Consider the following 19,968-nt stretch of genomic DNA (forward strand, 5'->3'; position numbering starts at 1 on the left):
GGAGAGGGAGGGTCACCTTTACCCGCCATGGAGTTGGCAGAGTGGACGGGTGTCTCAGCATGAAAGAGACCGGCCCTCATTATGGCAAAAAAAATGTCATCTTGACACATTTGGCCAACTTTTGTGGCTTTTCCTCCCAGGAACATAAATGCCATGTTTTCTCTGTGCTTAATAGTCAAGATCTGATTTGTCTCAAGTTCTTTGTGAGATGGAGCTTCCCAGGATTTCAGTTTCTATGTCTAGAGTTTTGCCGGTGCCTCTTTTTTTGTGATTGGCATGTAATTCCTGCAACTTTAGCTTAGGTGTTCTAGTTCAGGTGTCCACGCTGCTGCTCGGATGCCGATCCAGTTGAGGGAGCAGGAAGGGGCTGACTCCAGTGCCCTGCCCTTTAAGACCAGGATCAATGACGGATATAACTAGAAATAACACAGCTTGCCCTGAGAGCTATTTGGGGGAGACCCATGGCTCTGCGGGTGCCTGTGAAGGTGGGAGCTCCAGCCAAGCGCCTGCTCGCTGCATGTCATGTCTACTCCAGTCCTGGGATACTGTGCATCCTGCCCATTTTACAGATAACAACTCAGGCTCAGAGAGTTCAAGATCAGAGGGTTATTACAATGAGTAGCAAAGACCAGGCCTAGAGCTCGAGGAGGAGTGCCCCAAGCTACTCCTTTGCTGCCTCCCTTACCTGGCCCCTAGGAGGACACATGAGCTATGTGGGCACTGTCCCCAAGGCCAGCATTGGCCAACAGAAATCAATTCTGAGCCACAAACGTGAGCCACACAGCTACTTTTTAGAGTAAAGAGAAACAGATGAAATTAATTTTTGTTCTCTCAGAACTGTAAGTTTATTTGAAAATCAAGGATACAGTTAAGACCTGTCCCCACTCTGAAGGGGTGGCTGGCTGGGCACCCTGACTGGTCCACAGGGAGAACTAACAAACTTTTGCTCTTCTGGGGTTTCAGACTGGGGACTTCCAGACTTTCCTGATGGTGTGTTTTTGTTCTGTTTATGTGAATTTCACACAATATTTCCAATTAACCATTTTGAGATGTACGATTTGTTGGCATTTAGTGCGTTCACAGTGTTGTATCCACCACCATCGCATTTTTCGTCACCCCAAAAGGATGCCATGCCCATTCGTCCCTCCCAGGGCACTCTCCCCTCGTTCCTTGGCGTCGCTTTTACTCTGGTCTGTATGTAGGGGACATCCCAGCTTTCAGGTGTCTTTGGAACTGAGCGGCTGAGGCCAGGTGACATCCAGGCCTGCATGGACCATCACTGGCCAGGTGACCCAGAAGCACCGATGCCGCACCTGCCAAGGCCTGCCTGGGCCCCGCATGGGGTCAGCTCTGTTGATGTAACCTGTCCAAACCTGTAGAGAAGTTTTATAAAAATCTATTGGAGCCAAACAGAGGACACATCTGGAAGCAAGATCTCAACAGACTGAGAAAAACGCTTCATTCGAATGTCAGTGTGCAGTTTCTTTTACGCATTTAGGATTAAGGAATGAAGGAGGGAACGTAGGAAGAGTTCATGAAGTAGGGAGAAAGCAAGGCCAGATTGGATTGCGGATTGGTGGTTAAGGCTTATTTCAAAGGTGAGTTAACCTAGATGCACAGAAACAATGGACAGGGCTGGCTTCAGGCCAAGGTAAACCATTTAGAAGTTATAGGCCATGGGCATGACTACCCACCATGACCTGTCCCGTTAGGAATTTATGATCGGATCACCCTGTGGAATCCCTTTGTGTCCATAGGTCCGACCTCCCCAAGACCTGAGAGAGGGGAACCTTGCAGCCCTGCATGAGCCTAAGACATTACTTGGCCCCTTTCCCAACCCTTTATTAAAATGCCTCACCTGTGGCTGCTTCAGTAAGTACAGGGCTGCCATTGGATGAATGAGGTCATGAGCCCCAAAATGTGAAGCCCAGGGCATGTGAACAGACCAGAAACCTGAGCCGCCTAGCTGCCCCCAGCCACACGCCACACTAAAAATGGCAGTTGTGTTCTTAGAAGCCTTGTGTTTTGGCCTGGTAGCTACCCTGCCTTTTCATCCTCCTTAAAGCAGGCCATGTCATGAAGACAATGAGAAATGTTTAGCATACTTGAGGCTTTGGAGATAAAAGGTGTGAATGAAGAAAGATTCTACCATTGTTTATTTCAAGAGCCTTCCAGTCTCTTACTGAAACCTACTTAGACTCACAAAGAAGTTTTCAATCTAATCAGAAACCCCAGTTTTCCTGTCTCTGCCTGGAGTTTCCCCCCTTTGTTTGTGCATTACTTCAAGTTGCCTGGGCAGGCCGCTGTTATTTAGGAAGGGCAGAGAGAATGCGTTTCATCCTTGGGTCAGACAAAAGGCCCAGAGCCTACAGCGTTGGCCTTGCTTTCAAATGAATTTCAGTTATGAGCACATAAGCACACTTTGCATACATTGGTTTCCTGGCCCTCAGTTTCCTCATCTGCAGAAACGGAGCTCGTGCCTCAGAAGTTTCTCAAGGATAAGAAGAATGAGATCGGCATGCAGGCTTGCTCAGGAAAGGAAAATGGGAGGATTCCCGGAGAGAGTCAGACCTAGCACAGCAGTCCGGAGAGGACCTGGAATTTGAGAACTGAAGCTGCTCTTTAGGAATTGTGCTTCTCCCTGGTCACCTGGCTGCTGCTGCTCACCCAGCATGCACCTGGCCCAGGAATGGCCTGCGGCCCCAGCCACAGCAGCCCTGGACCACTTGTACCTACAGTTCCCAGCTCCCAGCTCTCAGGAGAACAGGGTTGGGCTGGGTCAGCAGGCAGTTTGTGGATCTGTGTCCATTGCTGGTTGATTGTGGGGAGGGGACAGGGCCACCGGGGTGTCCAGGCTGGGGGCGTCCCTGCAGGAGGGAGTGATGGCCATTGGTTCTCCTGCTAAGGGAGGAGGTGGCATGCTTCATAACACCTGGGCTTACTGCAAGCTTTCCATCCCTCCTGCCTCCCTCGCTGCCCCTTCCCTCTATTTTCCCATAGCCCCATCCTGTGGGCAAGCCATTTAGCTTCTCTGGGACTCCCTTTTCTCGTGTCATTGTTGAGGGCCCCAAATGGTAGCCCAGTGGCTCCTTTGTGATGTGGTTGAGGGGGCGGCCCTGGCCCTGACAGTTCGGCTCCTGCCATTTCTGAAGCACATTGCCCTCCTGACCTCAGGTTGCCCCAGGGGTCCCAAAGGTCCAAAGAGGCATTAACACGACCCACTGGCCAGAGTGAATTACCCGGGGGCCCTCTTGCTTAGTGGTGTGCATCTGGCCTCGGGGAGGGCTGGGCAGAAGGAGCAAGAGGATCTTCCTGGCGTGTGTGCTCCGATGGTGTTTGCAGGAGGGACCTGTGGGGTGGACAGAGGTCCTGGAGCCACACGTGTGGTGCACCCAGTACCCCCGTCCACTTGATTCAGGGTGGGGAGGGACTTGAAAGTGAAAGGGCGAGTCATCGCGGGGCCTGACCACGCTGCTGGCGGCCTCGGGCACCAACTCCCCAGCCCACGGCGGGAGCCCGGCGCAGGCTGCCACCCGCCCACCGCCCCCGGACAGCAGCGGCGGCAGGGCGGGGCGTGTGCCCTCGCCCGAGGAGATGGAGGAGGAGGCGATCACCGGCGCCCCCGGGAACGAGATGGAGGACATGGACTTCCTGTCTGGGCTGGAACTGGTCGATCTGCTGGACCCCCAGCAACCGGACTGGCCCCTGGAGCCCGGGCTCAGCTCGCCCTGGGGAGGGGGGGCTAGGACTGCGCCCTCTATCTTGCCCTGGGTCCTCCAGTTTTGGGGCGGCCGCCATGTGCTCAGGAGAGTGCCTTCTTCCCGGAAGCCCAGGCCCCTGCTGGCCACGCCCAGGAACCAATAATAATCAAGGGAAGTGCACGCCATCACTACTCGCGCCTGGCCAATCAGCGGGGCACACAGTCCCCTCTCCTGCCCTCACTCCACCCCCCTTTAAAACCCCCTGTCCCATCAGGCCTCTCTCTCTCTCGGCCACTGGGCTACCCTTGCATCGGTGAGTGTGGTCGGGGAGCCGAACCTAGGTTCGAAATGAAGGACTCTTTGCTTTTGCATCGGACTGACGGGCTCCCTGGGGGTCCTGGGAACCTTGAAATCTGGGCACAACAAAAGGCCGCTGAGCCAAGCTGTGCGTTTAGCAGAGGAAGCCGGCTTACATAGCTGGTGGCTGTCCGAGGTCACACGGTGTCTTCCTATTACAGGCCACCATCCGCGACCCACCAGGTCAGGGTCAGCCCACTCTGCCGTCAGCGCCCGGCAGGGTCTGCCTTGCTGTGCCTGTGTGGCGTGCTCCTCGCCCTGGTTCCTGGACAGGGATACCTTTTCTTCTCCCACCTCCCCATCCCAGGCAGCCCTGGACTTTGCGCTCAGTAAACACGGCTCAATTCTTTTTCCTCCTTTGTCGTTGCCCATAAATCCTGCTTACACTCACTGTGCCTACAGATGAGCTGGGGTGTGTGCTCTCGTTTCTCCTGGTTCGGATGCAATTAGAAAAGTGCCAGTTGATGCTCTGTTGGCCTAGGATGTCCTCTGATGGAGAATAGTGGTCCGGGCCTTGCCATTGAACATAATTTTTATCAACAACAGAAGAAGTGTGTTTACCCTAGTGGACTCTTAGCAGGGTCCTTTGATTTTAATTACTAGAGGCCTGGTGCATGAAAATTCATGCACTGGAGGGGTTGTCCCTCAGCCTGGCCTGCCATCTCTCACAGTCTGGGAGCCCTCAGGGGCAGGAGGTGACCAACAATCAGGGAAAGGCGACGCCCCATCACACCTCTGCTGCTGCCACTGCCGGCAGCACAAGCCTCGGCCGGCCCTGGTTACCTGAGCCTCGGGCGGCCCTGGGTGGCTGGGCAGCCGCCATCTGAGGCTTGCCTGCGCCTTGGGCCGGCCCTGGGGGCCTGAGGGGCTGAGGGGACTGGGGGACTCTGGAGGCAGGCGCCCCAGCGGGGCTGAAGGGACTGGGCGCCGCCACCTTGTGACTGTGGGCACCACCATCTTTGAGGGCGTGGTAGTTAATTAGCATATTCCCTCTTTATTGGCTGTGGGCGCCGCCATCTTTGCCACAGTGTGAGGGTCAATTAGCATATTCCTTCTTTATTAAATAGGATGATTATTATTTTAATTCCCACCCGAGGATATTTTTTCATTGATTTTTAGAGAGAGGGAAAGACAGGAATATCGATGTGAGAGAAACACATCAATTGGTTGCCTCCTGTGCAAGCCCAACCAGGGCCTGGGCTGGGGAGGAGCCTGCAACCAAGGTACATGCCCTTGACCAGAATCGAACCCTGGACCCCTTCAGTCTGCAGGCTGAGCCAAACCGGCTGGGGCTGGCAGGGTTCTTTGAGAGGGTCTGCAGCACAACCTTACAGGTGAGAGTGGTTTTCTCAAGACAAAACCCACAGGTCTTACCGAGTTCCTCACCGGATTTGGTCACAGGCCCTGACTGGGAGGAAGGCCTAGACCTGCATGGGGATAAGGTGACCTGGACATAAGCGAGCCTGGTGGCTCTGAGACGGGCTGGACATCTCCCCGAGGCTGGAGTGCTCAGCTTAAACCAAGATTGACCTGGACAGAAACCTCTTTATTTCCTTTATCTATTTAATAATACTGCTTTTTGTTAAGTCCAGGTAACATTCGCTCATTTACAGAGTAGGGAAGACCTAGCTTAGGAGCTTTCTTTGGGTTTGTATTGAACTTGGACCTACTCTGAGTGAGCCCTGAAAGTCAAAGGTGCTCACCAGGTGGCTTACGGAAACCGAGGGTCCGGGTCACGGGCAGCTCCAGGTGACTAGCAGGCCGTCTGTGGGCAGGTGACTGGAAAGAGGTCCCTCTGAACGGTGCGGGCTGCACGGGTCAGTTCTCAACGTGGCATTTGAGGAGGAATTAATGAATGGGCTCTTCCAGAGGAGGGCGGCGTCCTGAATGAATGGTGCACCAGATCCTCGGCCGTGGGTTTGACAAAGAGGAAGCTTCCCGGAGAGAAACGTCACCTGCAGTGTTGGCCGAGCTCCTCTGTAACTGTGTTATTTTTACATTTTGCACAGCGGTTTACAGCGTGTAACGCTCTTGGGCTTGTTCTTGATTTTCTTAGGGAGTGGTGGGTCCAGCCAGATCTTAATTTACAGACGGGAGAGCTTGTGCCTCAGAGAAGCTCAACAGTGATTGACTGAGGTCAGACGGGACCTCAACACCCTCACACGGGCTCCCCAGAGCCAAAGGCCTGAGGGGGGATGATGGGAGGCTGAGCAGGGCTCTGGAGCTCTCCGTCATGGAAGGAGTCACGGGCAGCAGCGAGGCCATGTGGGTTGCACACCAGGTTCCTGCCGGGCTCAGATCTTTACTTTCAAAAGGACTCAATGTAACTTGAGATCCGGCCTCCATCTGACTGGGCAGCAAACATTTGTCAGGAGGCAGTTTGCCTGTAAGTCACCAGGAAATTGTCCACGTTGGGAACCTGTGTTTCTGTGGAAATCCTTCGGGGTACCACACATGAGTGGGCTTCTGCGTGAACCTGAGCATGCCTGTGGGAGGCGCCCATGGTAAGGTCCTGAGGGGACAGGGTGTGTGCCCCCGTGGCAGGAACCAGGGTGGCCCTGCCCTGGCTGTCCTGTGAGGCTGGTCCAGGAGCAACTTAGGGCTGGGGCTGGGGCTGGGGCTGGGGCCCCATGACCAACCAGGGTTCGGCCCTCAGGCACTGGACTCTGGGGTGGGCCTAGATCCTGCAGACCCAGTTTTTCAATGGGATCTGAGAAAAGCAGGTCCTTTGGTGATGCAAATAGAGCAGTGGTTCTCAACCTTCTGGCCCTTTAAATACAGTTCCTCATGTTGTGACCCCAACCATAAAATTATTTTCGTTGCTACTTCATAACTGTAATGTTGCTACTGTTCTGAATTGTCATGTAAATATCTGATATGCAGGATGGTCTTAGGCGACCCCTGTGAAAGGGTCGTTCGACCGCCAAAGGGGTTGCGACCCACAGGTTGAGAACCACTGAAATAGAGCATCCTGGCTGCACTAATGGCGGGGATGGGGGGTCCGGGGGCAGTTGTTGCTGAGAACAAAATGAGGGTCCTCAGTTGGGTGATGACAAGAAGACCCTCTTTCCTTGGGGACCCTTTTCCTTTTTTCTCCCACTTCTCCCATGTGGTTCTGGTGGGGTGTGGCCTGGACTTCTGTATCTCTGCTCACCGACCCTTGCTGTGCCTTACTTACCTTATCTGCAAAATGGGAACGAGAAGCTGTGGTTCCATGAGTGTGGCACCTGCACAGCTGCGCTGTTGTGTTGTGGGGAAGTGGATCAGGGGTGATGGGGCTGACCCCATAGGGACGGTGACCAGGGGTTAGAGGCTGGAAGTATTGACTGGCCTCCAAATGGCTCCAGGCCCAGGCCCACCCCCAACCTTCCCTCACCTTGATTTGGGTATCCCCAGGCTGTTTGCATTTGTGCTTAGTGAGTTTGAGTTGGGGTCTTAGGGTCTTAAAAAACAACCCAAGGTAGCCCCTCACCTGTCCCTTCCAGGCGCATTGCTCCAGGGGCCACAGTGCCTGAAGTCTCGGTCAGCACCTCTGACCACCCACTGCATCCTGGCCGTGACTGGGGTACCGTCTGCCTTTTATGGTTTCTTCCCCTTACTGAACCGGCTGGCTCCCCTGCTGACTACATGTGGGCTTCTTTCTCTGTCCTGATTATAACAAAACTATGCCTCCGCACATATAGTTTTTAAATAAAGCTATCTTTTCGACTGTGCACATGCAGGGCATTTTAGCCCCAGGTAGGTTCTGCTGGACGCATCCTAACTTAGGATGTCACCTGTGACCTTGCTTCTTTGTAAAGATTCTTTTTTTTTAACTTTTTATTGAACATAAAGTTAACCTTTTTAAAGTGTCACAATTCAATGGGATTTAGTATATTCACAGAGCTGTGCAGCCACGCCCTCCACCTATTTCTGTGAGCAGTCGGTGTCCCTGCCTGCCCCACCCTCTGGCAAAGGCTCGCCTGCTTCTGTCTCTGCGGATCTGCCTGTTGTGGATTCTTCTTGTAAATGGAGTCATACATACAATACGGGACTTTTGTGATTGTCTTCTTCCACTCGTCATGTTCCCAGGGCTCCCCCATGTTGCGGTGTGGGTCAGAATTTCCTTCCTTTTTATGGTAACACTCTGCCATAAGGATGGACCGCCCTTTGTTGGTCTCCTGACCCACCAGTGGGCTGTTTCCACCTTCTGGCTCTTGTGAATAGTGTGGCTGGGATTCGTTGTGTTTGGGGTCCTACTTTAATTCTAAGCGCTGTTGGAGAGACCCCTAGCTTTTGATCGCCCCCCCATGCCCGTCCCCAGTATTTTCAAACCCCCAGAAGCCAGTGTTGACCTGTGTTGACATCCCCCTCGGTGTGGACCAGCTTGGGTCGCTGTCGCAGAGGCCAGCTTGCTGTGGTCTCTGTGGATTCATTCGGCTGCGTGTTGACACAGCAATGCCAGGAACAGTGAGTCACCTGCGGGAAGTGCTGCTCGCCGAGGGGGTGTCCGCAGCAGGCCTGGCCAGGTGTTTCTCCAGGTGTGGCCCCTCGGTCACCTGCATCAGGATCACGCGGGAGGCTTGTTTTGAGAAAACAGGTTTCTGGGCCTCCTCTGTGCTGTCTGCTGTGGGTCTATCCCTCTGTCTCTGTGTCCCTCGAAGCTTTTCCAAACCTGCTGTGGGTAGATCTGAGTGACGGTAGCAGGTGGGGCTCCCTTGCCTCCTGGTAGGATCGGCCAGGCAGGGAGAGAACAGGCCGGCTCTGCTCTCCCTGCAGGGGAGCCTGGAACTGTCTCCATTGTCCCTGACCGAGGGTCCCTGTCTCCCCAGGTTCCAGTCACCGCTGCCCCCTTCCCTTCACTCCTGCTGCCCTGCACCACACCCACACCCCTGTAAATTGCCCTTTTATTAAGCTCTTATAAAATGATGCTAATCTGAAGGCATGGTCTCATTCCTGTTGTGACTCTGAGTGACAGCTCAGCCTGTCCCTACCCAGTGAACCTGCCACTGCAGGGCCAGGAACCTGCACCCCTCAGGCCCCAAAATCCTCCGAGCTGGGGGACCACCAGCCAGTGGGCCCCTGACATTCTCTGCTTCTTTGTGTCCAGACCCTGGACCCACCACTCTTGTCCTGCCTCTGCCTTTTGGAGCATCTGTCAGGGCAAGAAACGTTTACTGAACGTTCCTGGCTCTGGCTTCTGCAGGTTTAACGCAGATCTTACAGGCAGGACTTGGGGGTGGCCAGGGAGAGGAGAGAGCCTGTTGGCTTTGGGTGACTCACCCTGGAGCCCCCAGGGAGCCCAGCCACTTAGCTGCCTTCCAGGGCTAGGAATCCCATGGCTATGGCCCCTGCCTCTGTCACTGGGAGTTGGGGGAGGGGTCCCTGCAGCTGCTCACACCTAGGCCTCTGGCTCCAGCCTCTAATCCTGTCCTGGGCTGCAGGCATGGAGGAAACCTGAGAAAGCTGCCCCTGCAGGCTCAGCAGTGCTGGCCTGGCTCCTCCCACCGAGGGTCCGACAGGGAAGCACAGCAGGTGGCATGGGAACCCAGCCTGGTGCCCCTGTCCCTTCCTGCTTTGTTCCAATAGGGCCTTCCTTCTTCTTTCTTTCCTCCCTCCCCACTTCCTTCCTTTTTTCCTTCCTTCCTTCCTTCCTTCCTCCTTTTGGGATGGATGTGTTCATATTCAGAAAATCTCAGGTGGGCCACTTGCTGCCTTCGAGGTATTAGACCTAAATTCATGGGTTTTAGTAAAAATGGATCAGTCAGAAATCAGTGGAGTCACATGTTTATGGGAAATGTATTCCCTTTTCATTGTAGTAGATTTTTAACTGTTACAAAAACATTCCAGAAAGGGAAGCCAGGGGGTGAGGGCAGCCAGGACTGCAGGGTGCTCACAGCCAGCCACCCCGGCTGCAGGCCACCTCACTCCACACTGTCACCAGGGCTGTTGGCCTGGGTTCCTGTGGACCAGCATCAGTAGGGCGTGAGCCGCCCAGGATGGGAGGCTGGGCTGCACTGCAGGCTTCTGTAGGTGAGGTTTCGTTGGACCCCAGCTGTGCCCCTCACCTGCTGTGGCTGGGTTTGCCTTTCAAAGGCAGAGGCGACTGGTTCCAGTAGAGGCCAAATGGCCCACAGAGCCCAAAATAGTCACCGTCTGTCCCTTTGGCGTCAGCAGGGGACATCTGGCAATGTCTGGAGACATTCTGGTCATCAGGACTGGGGTTGGGGTGCTGCTGGCAGCTGGCGGGTTGAGGCTGGGGTGCACAGAGTGGCCCCCACAGAAAGGTGACCAGCCCCCGAATGTCAGCAGTGCCAAGGTTCCGACACGCTGCTCTCTGGGGAGTTTGCTGTTTCGGCTGGAGAACTAACTGGTGGGGGGAAGGAGGCGTCGAGGATGAGTGGTCTGGGCGGTGCCCTCTGCTAGGATGGGGATGTGGGAGTTTGGCAGGCTGGGTGGGGGGTGAGGCCGGGTCTGGGGGCCAGGCCTGGGGGCAGCTGTTGTGTTCATGGTGCTGGGGAGACAGAGCTGCCCCGAGAGACATGGGCTTGGGCATCGCAGAGACTAGGCAGCCCGTAGCTCCGTTCCCTAGGGTGCCCTGACTGGCCCGGCCCCTGGGAGAATGTCTCAGTGAGGAGCAGAAAAGCGAGGATGGACTCGGGGGACACTGGACATAAGCCGAGGACAAGAGATCTCTGAAGGAAGGCGGGAAGGACCAGCCATGGGGGTGCAGCAGAGACACCCACAGAGCAGTCAGTGGTTACAAAGCTGCCGGGTAAGACCCACACCGGAACTCCCCCTTAGGTCGAGTGGCTGAACAGCCTGTCTTCCAGGGGAGCTGGGGGCAGGGCCTAGCACAGTGGTTCTCAACCTTCCTAATGCCGCGACCCTTTAATACAGTTCCTCATGTTGTGGTGACCCCCAACCATAAAATTATTTTCGTTGCTACTTCCTAACTGTAATTTTGCTACTGTTAGGAATCGTAATGTAAATATCTGATATGCAGGATGTATTTTCATTGTTACAAATTGAACATAATTAAAGCATAGTGATTAATCACAAAAACAGTATGTAATTATATATGTGTTTTCCGATGGTCTTAGGCGACCCCTGTGAAAGGGTCGTTCGACCCCCAAAGGGGTCGCGACCCACAGGTTGAGAACCACTGCTCCAGGATGAAGAGCATGGAGCAGCCCCTGCATGAGGGCACCAGAAAAGGCTGCCTCCTCTGCCCTCCTCACCGGGCGTAGCCTTGCTGCTGCCCTAGCAGGAGGAAGCTGGCCCACAGCAGGATGCTTGGGAGCTGAAGGGAAGTGAGGCCCCAGCTGAGGGCTGCTGCCTTCTAGGCTGAGACGGTGGTGATGGACAGCGCAGCCTTCCTGCAGAGGAGGGGCCTGAGACCAGGTGTCACTAACAGTGGGCGGGACATCGGGTGTGAGCCATGGCAACCTGAAGCCGAGGACAAAAAGCATTCCAGGTGGCGCCCCTCTCTGCTTGTGGGTAATTCTTTTCTCCTGGTTCTCATTCTCTGTATAAATCATCGTTCTCAGGTACTTTGTGGTTGGAGGTGGAAGCAAAGGCTCTCCCACTTGTCCTGGGTTCTGGCTGTGCCCTCTGGCTCCAGGTCACACTGGCTCCTGGTCACGTGCATCTCCTGGCGTCCCTGGCAGAACTGCTGGGAAACACCGAATTATCAGGAGGCTGCACTCCCTGTCCTGTGGGAAGCCTGGGGTTTCGGTTCAAGTCCATCTTATCTCTGCCTGGTACAGACTTGTAGCAGAAGGGTGATTCACATAGGGTTTGCTAATGTATGCGTTGGTTTTAAAAAACAGTGAGGCAAACGTTCCGAGGGCCCTGTCAGCTCTCCCACAGTGTCACTACCTTGGGGGTCCCCCAGGTCCTGGTCTCCAGGCGCCGCTGGGCTGACATTTGCCCAGCCGGACAGGTGGAGGGACAACTCGTATCCTCAGAGTTGTCTAGATAGGAGCTGATCCATCTGGTCCTGGAGCTGGGCTCCGGCTATAGGCCCTGGAGCCACTCGGCCCTGCCACTCAGCAGCTGGGAGCCTTGGACAAGTTGCCTGCTTCTCTCGCCCCTCAGTGTGTAAAATGGAGTTAGTGATCGTGTCTGTCTCACTGGGTGGCTGTGACAGTGTAATTCACGATCACATGGAAAGCACTTAGGATAGTGCCGGATGCACTCGGGGTCCAACAGGTGTGGATGTAGCGCCCCCTTTGAGTCCAGTGTGACCTCAATTTCGATCACATCTGCAAAGATCCTGCTTCCAAATAAGGTCAAATTCGCAGGCATTGCATCATTGGGGTACCACTGACCTGACAACAGCCGTGTGCTTGCTGTGTTGCCTGTGGGAGGGTTTCTGTTGTCGTTCCTGCCTGTGTCTCCATTTCTGTGAGCTGCAAGGAGCAGGAGTGGTCTTGTTTTCCTTTGTGTTCATCAGCAGCTCACAGAGCGTGGCAAGCACTCAGTACCTATATAGTTAATGACTTAAATTAAGGAAGGTGCCCCCTCGGATCACCTGCCCTAGAAGGGCAGGAGGAAGCTGCAAACTTAAGTCCTGCTTTGGAGAAGCAGCCTCACTCACATACAGTGAGATGGGAGCCACTCCGAGCCCTTCCTTGGTTTAACACTACTTACTGAGCGATTGTCTCTGTGTGCCAGGCACTGCAGGGGGTGCCGGGGATGCTGAAAGACTGAAGTCCTTGCTGACCCGGAGCGTATGGCCTGGCTGGAGAGACACAGCTAAATACGCAGTCACAGTTCAGTCATTAGGTCTTGTCGTGGGGGACCCTGGGGCACCAGGGCTGTCGACCACAGACATGGCACTGACTCAAGGGACCTTAGTGGTATCAGGATGGACATCCGTGGACACTGGCAGCTTCCCCTCTGCCCTGGCGTGGGGTCACAGGCATCGGCAGCTGCTGCAAGCACCTGTGGGAGCAGGCGGGCATAGAGGCCCCTGGGCCCCTGGGGATGGGTGCATCCGAGGTCCCCCATGTCATAGCTCGGTTCAGTGATTGACAGCCTCAGCCAGGGGCTCAGGGTCCTCACCAGACAGGCAGGTCATTGGAAGAGGCTCTGTTTGTGCTGGTTGAATAGGGGATCCCTAAACATCTTTTAATGGGAGCTGAGGTGGAGTTCCCTGCCAGGTTTTCCCCTGTTATTGTTCTCTCCTGTGTGAGTGTGTCTGTATGTCTGTATGTGTGTGTATCTGTCTGTGTGTATCTTACACAAAGAAAGACCTACAATGTGTTTGCATCTCCTGTTTCTAAGTGGGGCATGTGACCGACTCCACTAGAAAAGTGTTCTTTTCAACCAGTGGTCCATGTGCCGCAGGCCTGGCCTCATCCCAAGGCACGCTCGGGTTTGGTTCTCCGGGCCTCTCCTGATATGGCAAGGTTTCCAGGTGCCTGGCTGTGTACCCAGGTGGTCTAGTTGGTAAATCGTCCAGGAGGAACCTCGGTTAGGCTCATGCGGTGAGGCCTTTCTGCATGCAGCAGTGACCACACCCCGACCTGAGCTCCAAGGCCTTCCAGGCCATGCATGGGCTCCGGGGGTCCCTCCAAGGCCTTCACTCAGGACAAAGTTGCCCATGGTGAGCAGAGCTCACATACTCAGTCTGCACCGATAGAGGACTCGCCACTTCGGGAGTCCTGCATGTGCTTGGTGCGCGGCTACAGAAGAAGTTGGCCTATGGAGTGAGGGCGGTGGGTGTGCTGACACAGGAGCTCCTGTAACATCCGGAAAGTGCTACTGCCCTTTTCGTGGTTTTGTGGTGGGGGTCGGGGTCGGGGTCGGGGTCAGGGTCAGTGACAGCACAGCAGTGTGGGGAGTTGGTGGAGGATGGACGGGTTTGGCCAGGCGTAGCAGGGCAGAGAGAACCCTCAGGCCAGGGGAGCGGCAGGCCTGGCCGAGCGTGCTGAGTCTGGGTTTCTGGTGGGAGGTTAGGTTGGTGCCGCAGCAGTGAACATAAGGACTGTTGCAGTTGGGGGTTGGGTGGGAGACAGTGGGAATGATGAAGCAGATGGCAGTTTGGCTGCTGAATGAGTGGATTTTCTTTTTTGCAAGGAATGAGAATATGCAGATAGTGGGGGGTTTAGAGGGCCTTGGAGAGGGGCCAAGGCCTCACAGGTAGAGAGAGTTTGGTTGGGTCTAGGGGAGGCCAGGAGGGGGATGTCTTGGACCACCGTCTGCACTGAGGCTAAGGGACCTGGGTTCTAAATGGAGTGGTAGATTCTTGGCGGGTGGGTGAATGGGCCCAGCCTGCACGGTGATCCTCTGTCCTGTCTTGAAATGAGAATTATGCAAGAACTTCTTAAAAGTAAAAGTATTGCCTAAAGACTTCCCCAGGTGGTTACATCAGACCCAGGTTGAGAAGCTGTTCCTTGGCAGCCCTTTGGGGCATGGCGTGCGGGTGTGGCTGGGAGGTGGAGACTGGCCTGGCCCTGACGGGAAATGGGGGGGAAAGGAGCCAGGAAGTCGAGCGGCACTCCAGCCAACGGCTCAGGTTCAAAGGGCGAATAACTACACGGGTAATGGCCCTCACCAGGACAGTGATCCTTCACAGGGGCCATTCTGCCCCCGGGGGACCCTTCACAATGGCTAGAGACAGCTTGGGTTATCTGGGAACAGGGATGCCCCTGCCTTCGGGTGGGCAGAGGCCAGGGGTGTTGCCAAACGCCCTGCAGTGCACAGGGCAGCCCCCACCAAAAATGATCCCCTCCAGGATGTTTGTGGTGCCAAGGCTGGGAAACCCTGACCTAGGGGCTGTTGCTGAGCAGAAGGCGTGGGGCAGCGGGTTCTGCCCACACACTTTGAAGAGGTGGATAGTATCGTTGTCCCCTTTTTATAGATGAGGACATGGGGGCACCAAGCAGTTGAATAACTTGCCCATCTGAGGCATTTCAAACTTGGAGCAAAGTGACACTGTTGACTGACGAGGAGAGCATTTAAGCCAGAAGGTGGTGCTTTGGTTCTGAATGAATGTGGACTCCTCCAAGTAGGAGTGCAGAGCATGTGTGGTTTGTAGGAGCCTGAGTTCGTTTGAGTCTCTGGCACACGGCTGTTTGGGGACACCCGTGCTGTGCCCATGCGTCCTCATTCTGCAGGTAAGACAGTGAAGAGGAGTGATCGTGGCATGCGTACGGTGTGCTCACCTGGTCTGGCTGATTATACTGTCCTCCTGGTTCCGGTGGCATAAACAGGCTCAGAGAGGCTAAGTAACACGTCCGAGAGCACGCAGCTGGCGTTGGCGCTCAGATCTGACTCCAAAACCCTGTGTCGCCTTCTTTGTGCCCTGTCACCTGCCCAGGTCAGTCCCCAGTGCAGCCTGAGGAGGAGGAAGAGGATGGTGACATGTTAATAACTTACTGAGCATCAGTTGAGGACTCTGAGGGCCTCCCAGGCAGGGAGCAGAGCTGGGCCCTCCCAGGTCTCGGCAGAGGGCTGGGGCTGGATGCTGAGCGTGCAGACCTGCAATGTCTTCGTCTTTGTCGGTGCGGGGATGAAATGACCCGCTTAGCTCCCAGGCTGCTGAGGGGTCGGCCTGTTGGGGAGAGGACAGCACGCATGTACTCACAGTAACATCCTGTGTTCCCCAAACGGCCTTTTCTTCCCTGGTCTTCCCAGAAGTATTATCCCAGGGCCCCTGAGGGTGAGATTCCATTTGTGCCAGAAGAGACATTAAAGCCCTAAGAGCCAAGGAACGGGTTGCCTGGCCCGCTCTGTCTGCCCTCCCGGCCTGAGCTCTCCCAAGTGCCCGTTCCGAGGCAGATGGTCCCGTCGCATCCTCGCTGCCGTCGAGCGGGAACCTGGTGCCTGGGGCTCTGCTCGTCTCCGTGTCTGTGCAGAGCCCCAGTTTTACCTGGTTGCCACGAAGAGAGGCCTTGGCAAGGCTCTTGCGGTGACCTGTGCAGAGGCTTTGGATGCAGAGGTGCTCGTTGCCTGCCAACATCCCGATATTCGTCCTTCAGGAATGTGGCGACCAGAGATCGGCAGTGGCCTGTGTGCTGGAGATCTTAGGAAAGGATGTTCCAGAAGTATGGAAGCAAGATTCCATTTCACTATAGAGGTCTGACCCTCTGTTTCATTTGCTGCTTGGAGTTCCGGTTGTATTAGATGTGACAGAAAAGAGCGAGCTGGGAACAGGTGTAGCAGCAGGCAGGAGGCCACACCTGCGGAGAGGAGGAGAGTGAGGTTCTGAGAAGACAAGCTTTCGTCCAGACCTCTCCGTTCCCGTGTCTGGCGGGAGGGTGAGACTGGGGCTGTCATAACGAAGTGCCACAGACGGGGCTGCTTAAAACAACAGGCGTTCATTCTCACCGTCCTGGGGCCTGGAAGTCCAAGATCAGGGTGGGAGGTACCGTGCGGTACTGTTCCTTCCGGAACTGCCTGATGTGAGGACAGCGAACGTAAGTCCCCAAAGCCTAATTTTCTCTGTCCTTTTACAGCCCCTGTTCTACCACACTCTTAAATAAACAGACCCACTGTTTTTCGAGAAGAAAAAGAATAGTATAAGGGTGTCACTTCTTAGCAATGCCACATCACCAAAATCCTAGTGGGGTTATTTTTTTAAAGGAAGGAAGAGGTGGGAAGACATTTTATTAAATTATTCTGAAGTTCCTCTGGAAGGAAAAAAAATAAATGATAGGAGACTTTGAAACAGAATGGGTCATAGAAATTAGTCCTTCCGCAGAGCCAAACATGGGCAGACCACTATAGTTAAATAAGGCTGATGTTCTAAAAATAGTCAACAAACGGCACAAAGAGGCCCCATCCAAACCCTGGTGTCCGCACACTTTTAGAGCGCATGTAGATGACATCACCTCGCTCAGGTTGGACAGATTGTCAGGAATGATGTAGGAGCCATTGCTCTGCTGTTTGCTAATTAATTTTGTGAAGTTCCTCACTGAGCAGCAACATAAATTCTTTGTACATTAACCTCAGTGCACAAGCCACTTTTTTAAATAAAGGGAAACAGATGTGACTGTTCATCACATTTTGCATTAGCAGAGTCCCCTCTGCACTTCAAGGCAGAGTCACAAAGGAAAGGTTGATACGGTTGCATAATTAAGACTTTATCAGGTTAGCAAATGGATTAGCCCGGAGAATTGGCAGCTGATAAGGCTGAATTTCAGAGTGTCACTGAACAAAGGATCCAAAAGGGGATAGTCACGAAGCAGGAAATGAGAAGGGTAGATATTTGAAAAAATTGCTGGTTAATGGTCAAAGGAATGTGAATTTAGACTTCCATACCCTGTTTCCCACAAGTGGGTTGGCGAAGCTTTGCGTGGACTGTAAATGAATGGTGGGAAGTGGACCCCACTGCTGTTGAGAGTAGAAATTGCTACAGCGTTCTGGGGAGATGTTTGTCCGCGCTTCTTGCTCTGCTCGGTAGTCCTGAGTATAGTTCGATGGCTGGGGAAGATGGGTGTAAAGATGGTCACCGCCCTGCCATGCAGAGCAGCCGACATTGGGAAGCTGCTGGGAGAAGCAGGGTTGGGGTGCTCTCCCCTTGCAGAACTGAAAATAAGGCCCAGGTGGTCTGGTCACATTTCTGTCCCTCCTCAAATCTCTTTCGCCTGGTAACAATTCTGCATTAGACCCTACGTGGAAGCTGCCTCCCCTCTCAGGCTTGTGTGACTCCTGTGTTTTAATCTGAGTCCCACAAACGAACCTTGGGGTAAACCCCTTTCAATAAAGACCAAACAAGCCTCCGTTTCTTCATCTGTAAAATGGGTGGGGCCCACTATTTTACAGAAACTGAGATCTGTGTTTCTCAGAGTGCATCTAAGCTGAACTATTAAAAAAAAGTTTAAGTCTTTCTAGCCAACGGACTAGCTTTTTCCTTAAAGTGATGGAACACTGCCTTCAAAATAACTGCCTTGAATAAACTTAAGTTGGCTGAAATGGAAATGATAAACAATATTTTATTTATTATTATTATTATTATTTTTTAAGGACTACAGAATATCAGTGACTAAAGTTGGAAACCACAAATCCTTCGAAGGCTGATGCTTTGCAGCCTTGGTGAATGTGGCAGGCGGGCCAGCAATCCGGACTGCCCATGCCCAGCCCGGTTAAGTGAATGGGCTTCTCTTCTCATGACTGTCAGAACTTCTTCAGATAGTCATGCTTTTTCTTCCCAGTCACTGGCTGGGGACCAGAACTATTTCTGGCCTGGGCTGATCACAAGATCCCCTTCACAGCCTGCCTGCTGCCAGCTCTGTCTCACGGTGGGCCGGCCTTCCCATGTGACTCCGGGAGACCGACCACAAGCCTCCATCGTGATGAACGCCGCCCTCCCCCCCCACCCAGGTCCCATGCTGGCCGAGCAGGTGACTGGCCACCCATTGGTTTGAACCCTTGGCGTTTTCAGCAGCAGGGTGCGGGACAGATGAGGAGCGCCCACCACAGCACACGCGTGTGCCGGGCCAGCCGAGATGCAGACATGGTGGAAGCCCCACCCCTTTCCCTCCTTTCCGAGGTGGTGTCATGTATGTTGTTGTTCCAGCCAGATGACAAGCAGTGGAGGGAAGGGACCGGGTGCTGCGTGGCCTTGTGTCTTTGGTGGTCCTGCGGCTCTGGTTCTGATTGTTTGAACAAAACATTTGTCTGTTCAGCTGTCTATTCAGAAGCCACAGACTTCAAGGAAGCGTGTTTTGTTTCGTTAGGGAGCGAAGCCAGCACGTGCACAATCACAGCCTTGGTGCTTGGGACCGAAGCACCAGGGCATGCAAAAGAAAGCATGATGCAGACATGGAGAGGGGGTTAGTCTTCTACAGAATGGGGGAGCCTCCGAAGAGCCTGCGATTGTGGCTTTACCCAAGGAGGTGATGGTATGGGTCCCGCACGCCAGGAGGAACAATCCCATAGCTGGGCGTCCAGGGAGGAGGCTGGGTGGTAGGACACTCAGGCCCCAGAGACCCTCCGCCCCTTCCTGCCCTACCCACAACCCTCTGATTCTCCAGACCCAGACTTTCTTACTTTCACAAGCTGGTGAAAACACCCCAAGTCATGGTGCCCACGCCCAGCCGTCATACTTTCTACAGTAAAAACAGCAAGAAGGCCACCATGTGGGCACACCACAGCTCCAGGGCCCCGCCCGCTGTCCCGTAGAGCCTGTGGGAGGTGTCGAGTCACCAACTTTGGGTCAGCAGATGACAACACCTTCATTCCCTCTGAGCTTTATAGTTACTCTCAGACGTGGTCCTTCATCCACGACTGCTCCACATGTCTTGTGTCCCCGTCAGGACGAGGCCTTGTTCTAGAGGTGGATGCTCAGCGCCTGCCTGGGAGACGCCCACCTTTCTCAGACTCAGGGACCGGGTGCATGGTCCTGCACACACACCTCATGACTGACCCAGACGGCTTGTTGGGGGGCCCCCAGACAGCTGCTGTGCCCCCCACCCCCAAAAAACTGAACTCAGTGTTAAATCAAAGTGAAATACACTCTGGCGACCCTGGTCAGTGAGGCCAGTGCACCCTTGTTACCTTCGATGGGGTGTGCCCTCCTCGGGGACACAGGGCGGGGGCACAGACAGTGTCTCGAGGTGAGACTTCTGCAGCTGGGAGAAGTCCCCGAGGTGGCCGGGAGGGTTGAGTTTCTCTGTGCAGGGCTGGTTCTCTCTCGTAACCGGAGCCTGTGCCTGCTCTGCCAGGGGAGGGAGAACCTGGAAAGGGGACACCAGTCACGTGTTGGCTTTCCACTTGGGTTATTGCCCAGACCAGTCAGGTCAAGGGTCAAGAGGTAGGGGGAACAGGGGTGCTGTGGAGGCTGTGGGGCCGGCCTTCCTCCAGGGCTGTCTGCATGGGTGTTGAGACATTTAGAGAGACCACCAACCCGCCTTCCCTCTGGTCTCAGTGTGACTCCGTGAATGAAGGCCAGGTGTCCCCCACAGCCTCCGAGTTGCCA

General features: G+C 54.4%; 1 protein-coding gene across 4 annotated transcripts in view; it reads left to right on the forward strand.

Moving 5' to 3' along the window:
* The window catches only part of SH3BP4 (SH3 domain binding protein 4), a 79,920-nt gene that overhangs the window by 36,792 nt on the left and 23,160 nt on the right, over positions 1-19,968 (forward strand). The gene's annotated exons all lie outside the window — the stretch shown is intronic.

The sequence above is a fragment of the Myotis myotis genome, unplaced genomic scaffold (assembly GCF_014108235.1).
Source record: "Myotis myotis isolate mMyoMyo1 unplaced genomic scaffold, mMyoMyo1.p scaffold_m19_p_8, whole genome shotgun sequence".
In the NCBI taxonomy this organism is placed as follows: domain Eukaryota; kingdom Metazoa; phylum Chordata; class Mammalia; order Chiroptera; family Vespertilionidae; genus Myotis; species Myotis myotis.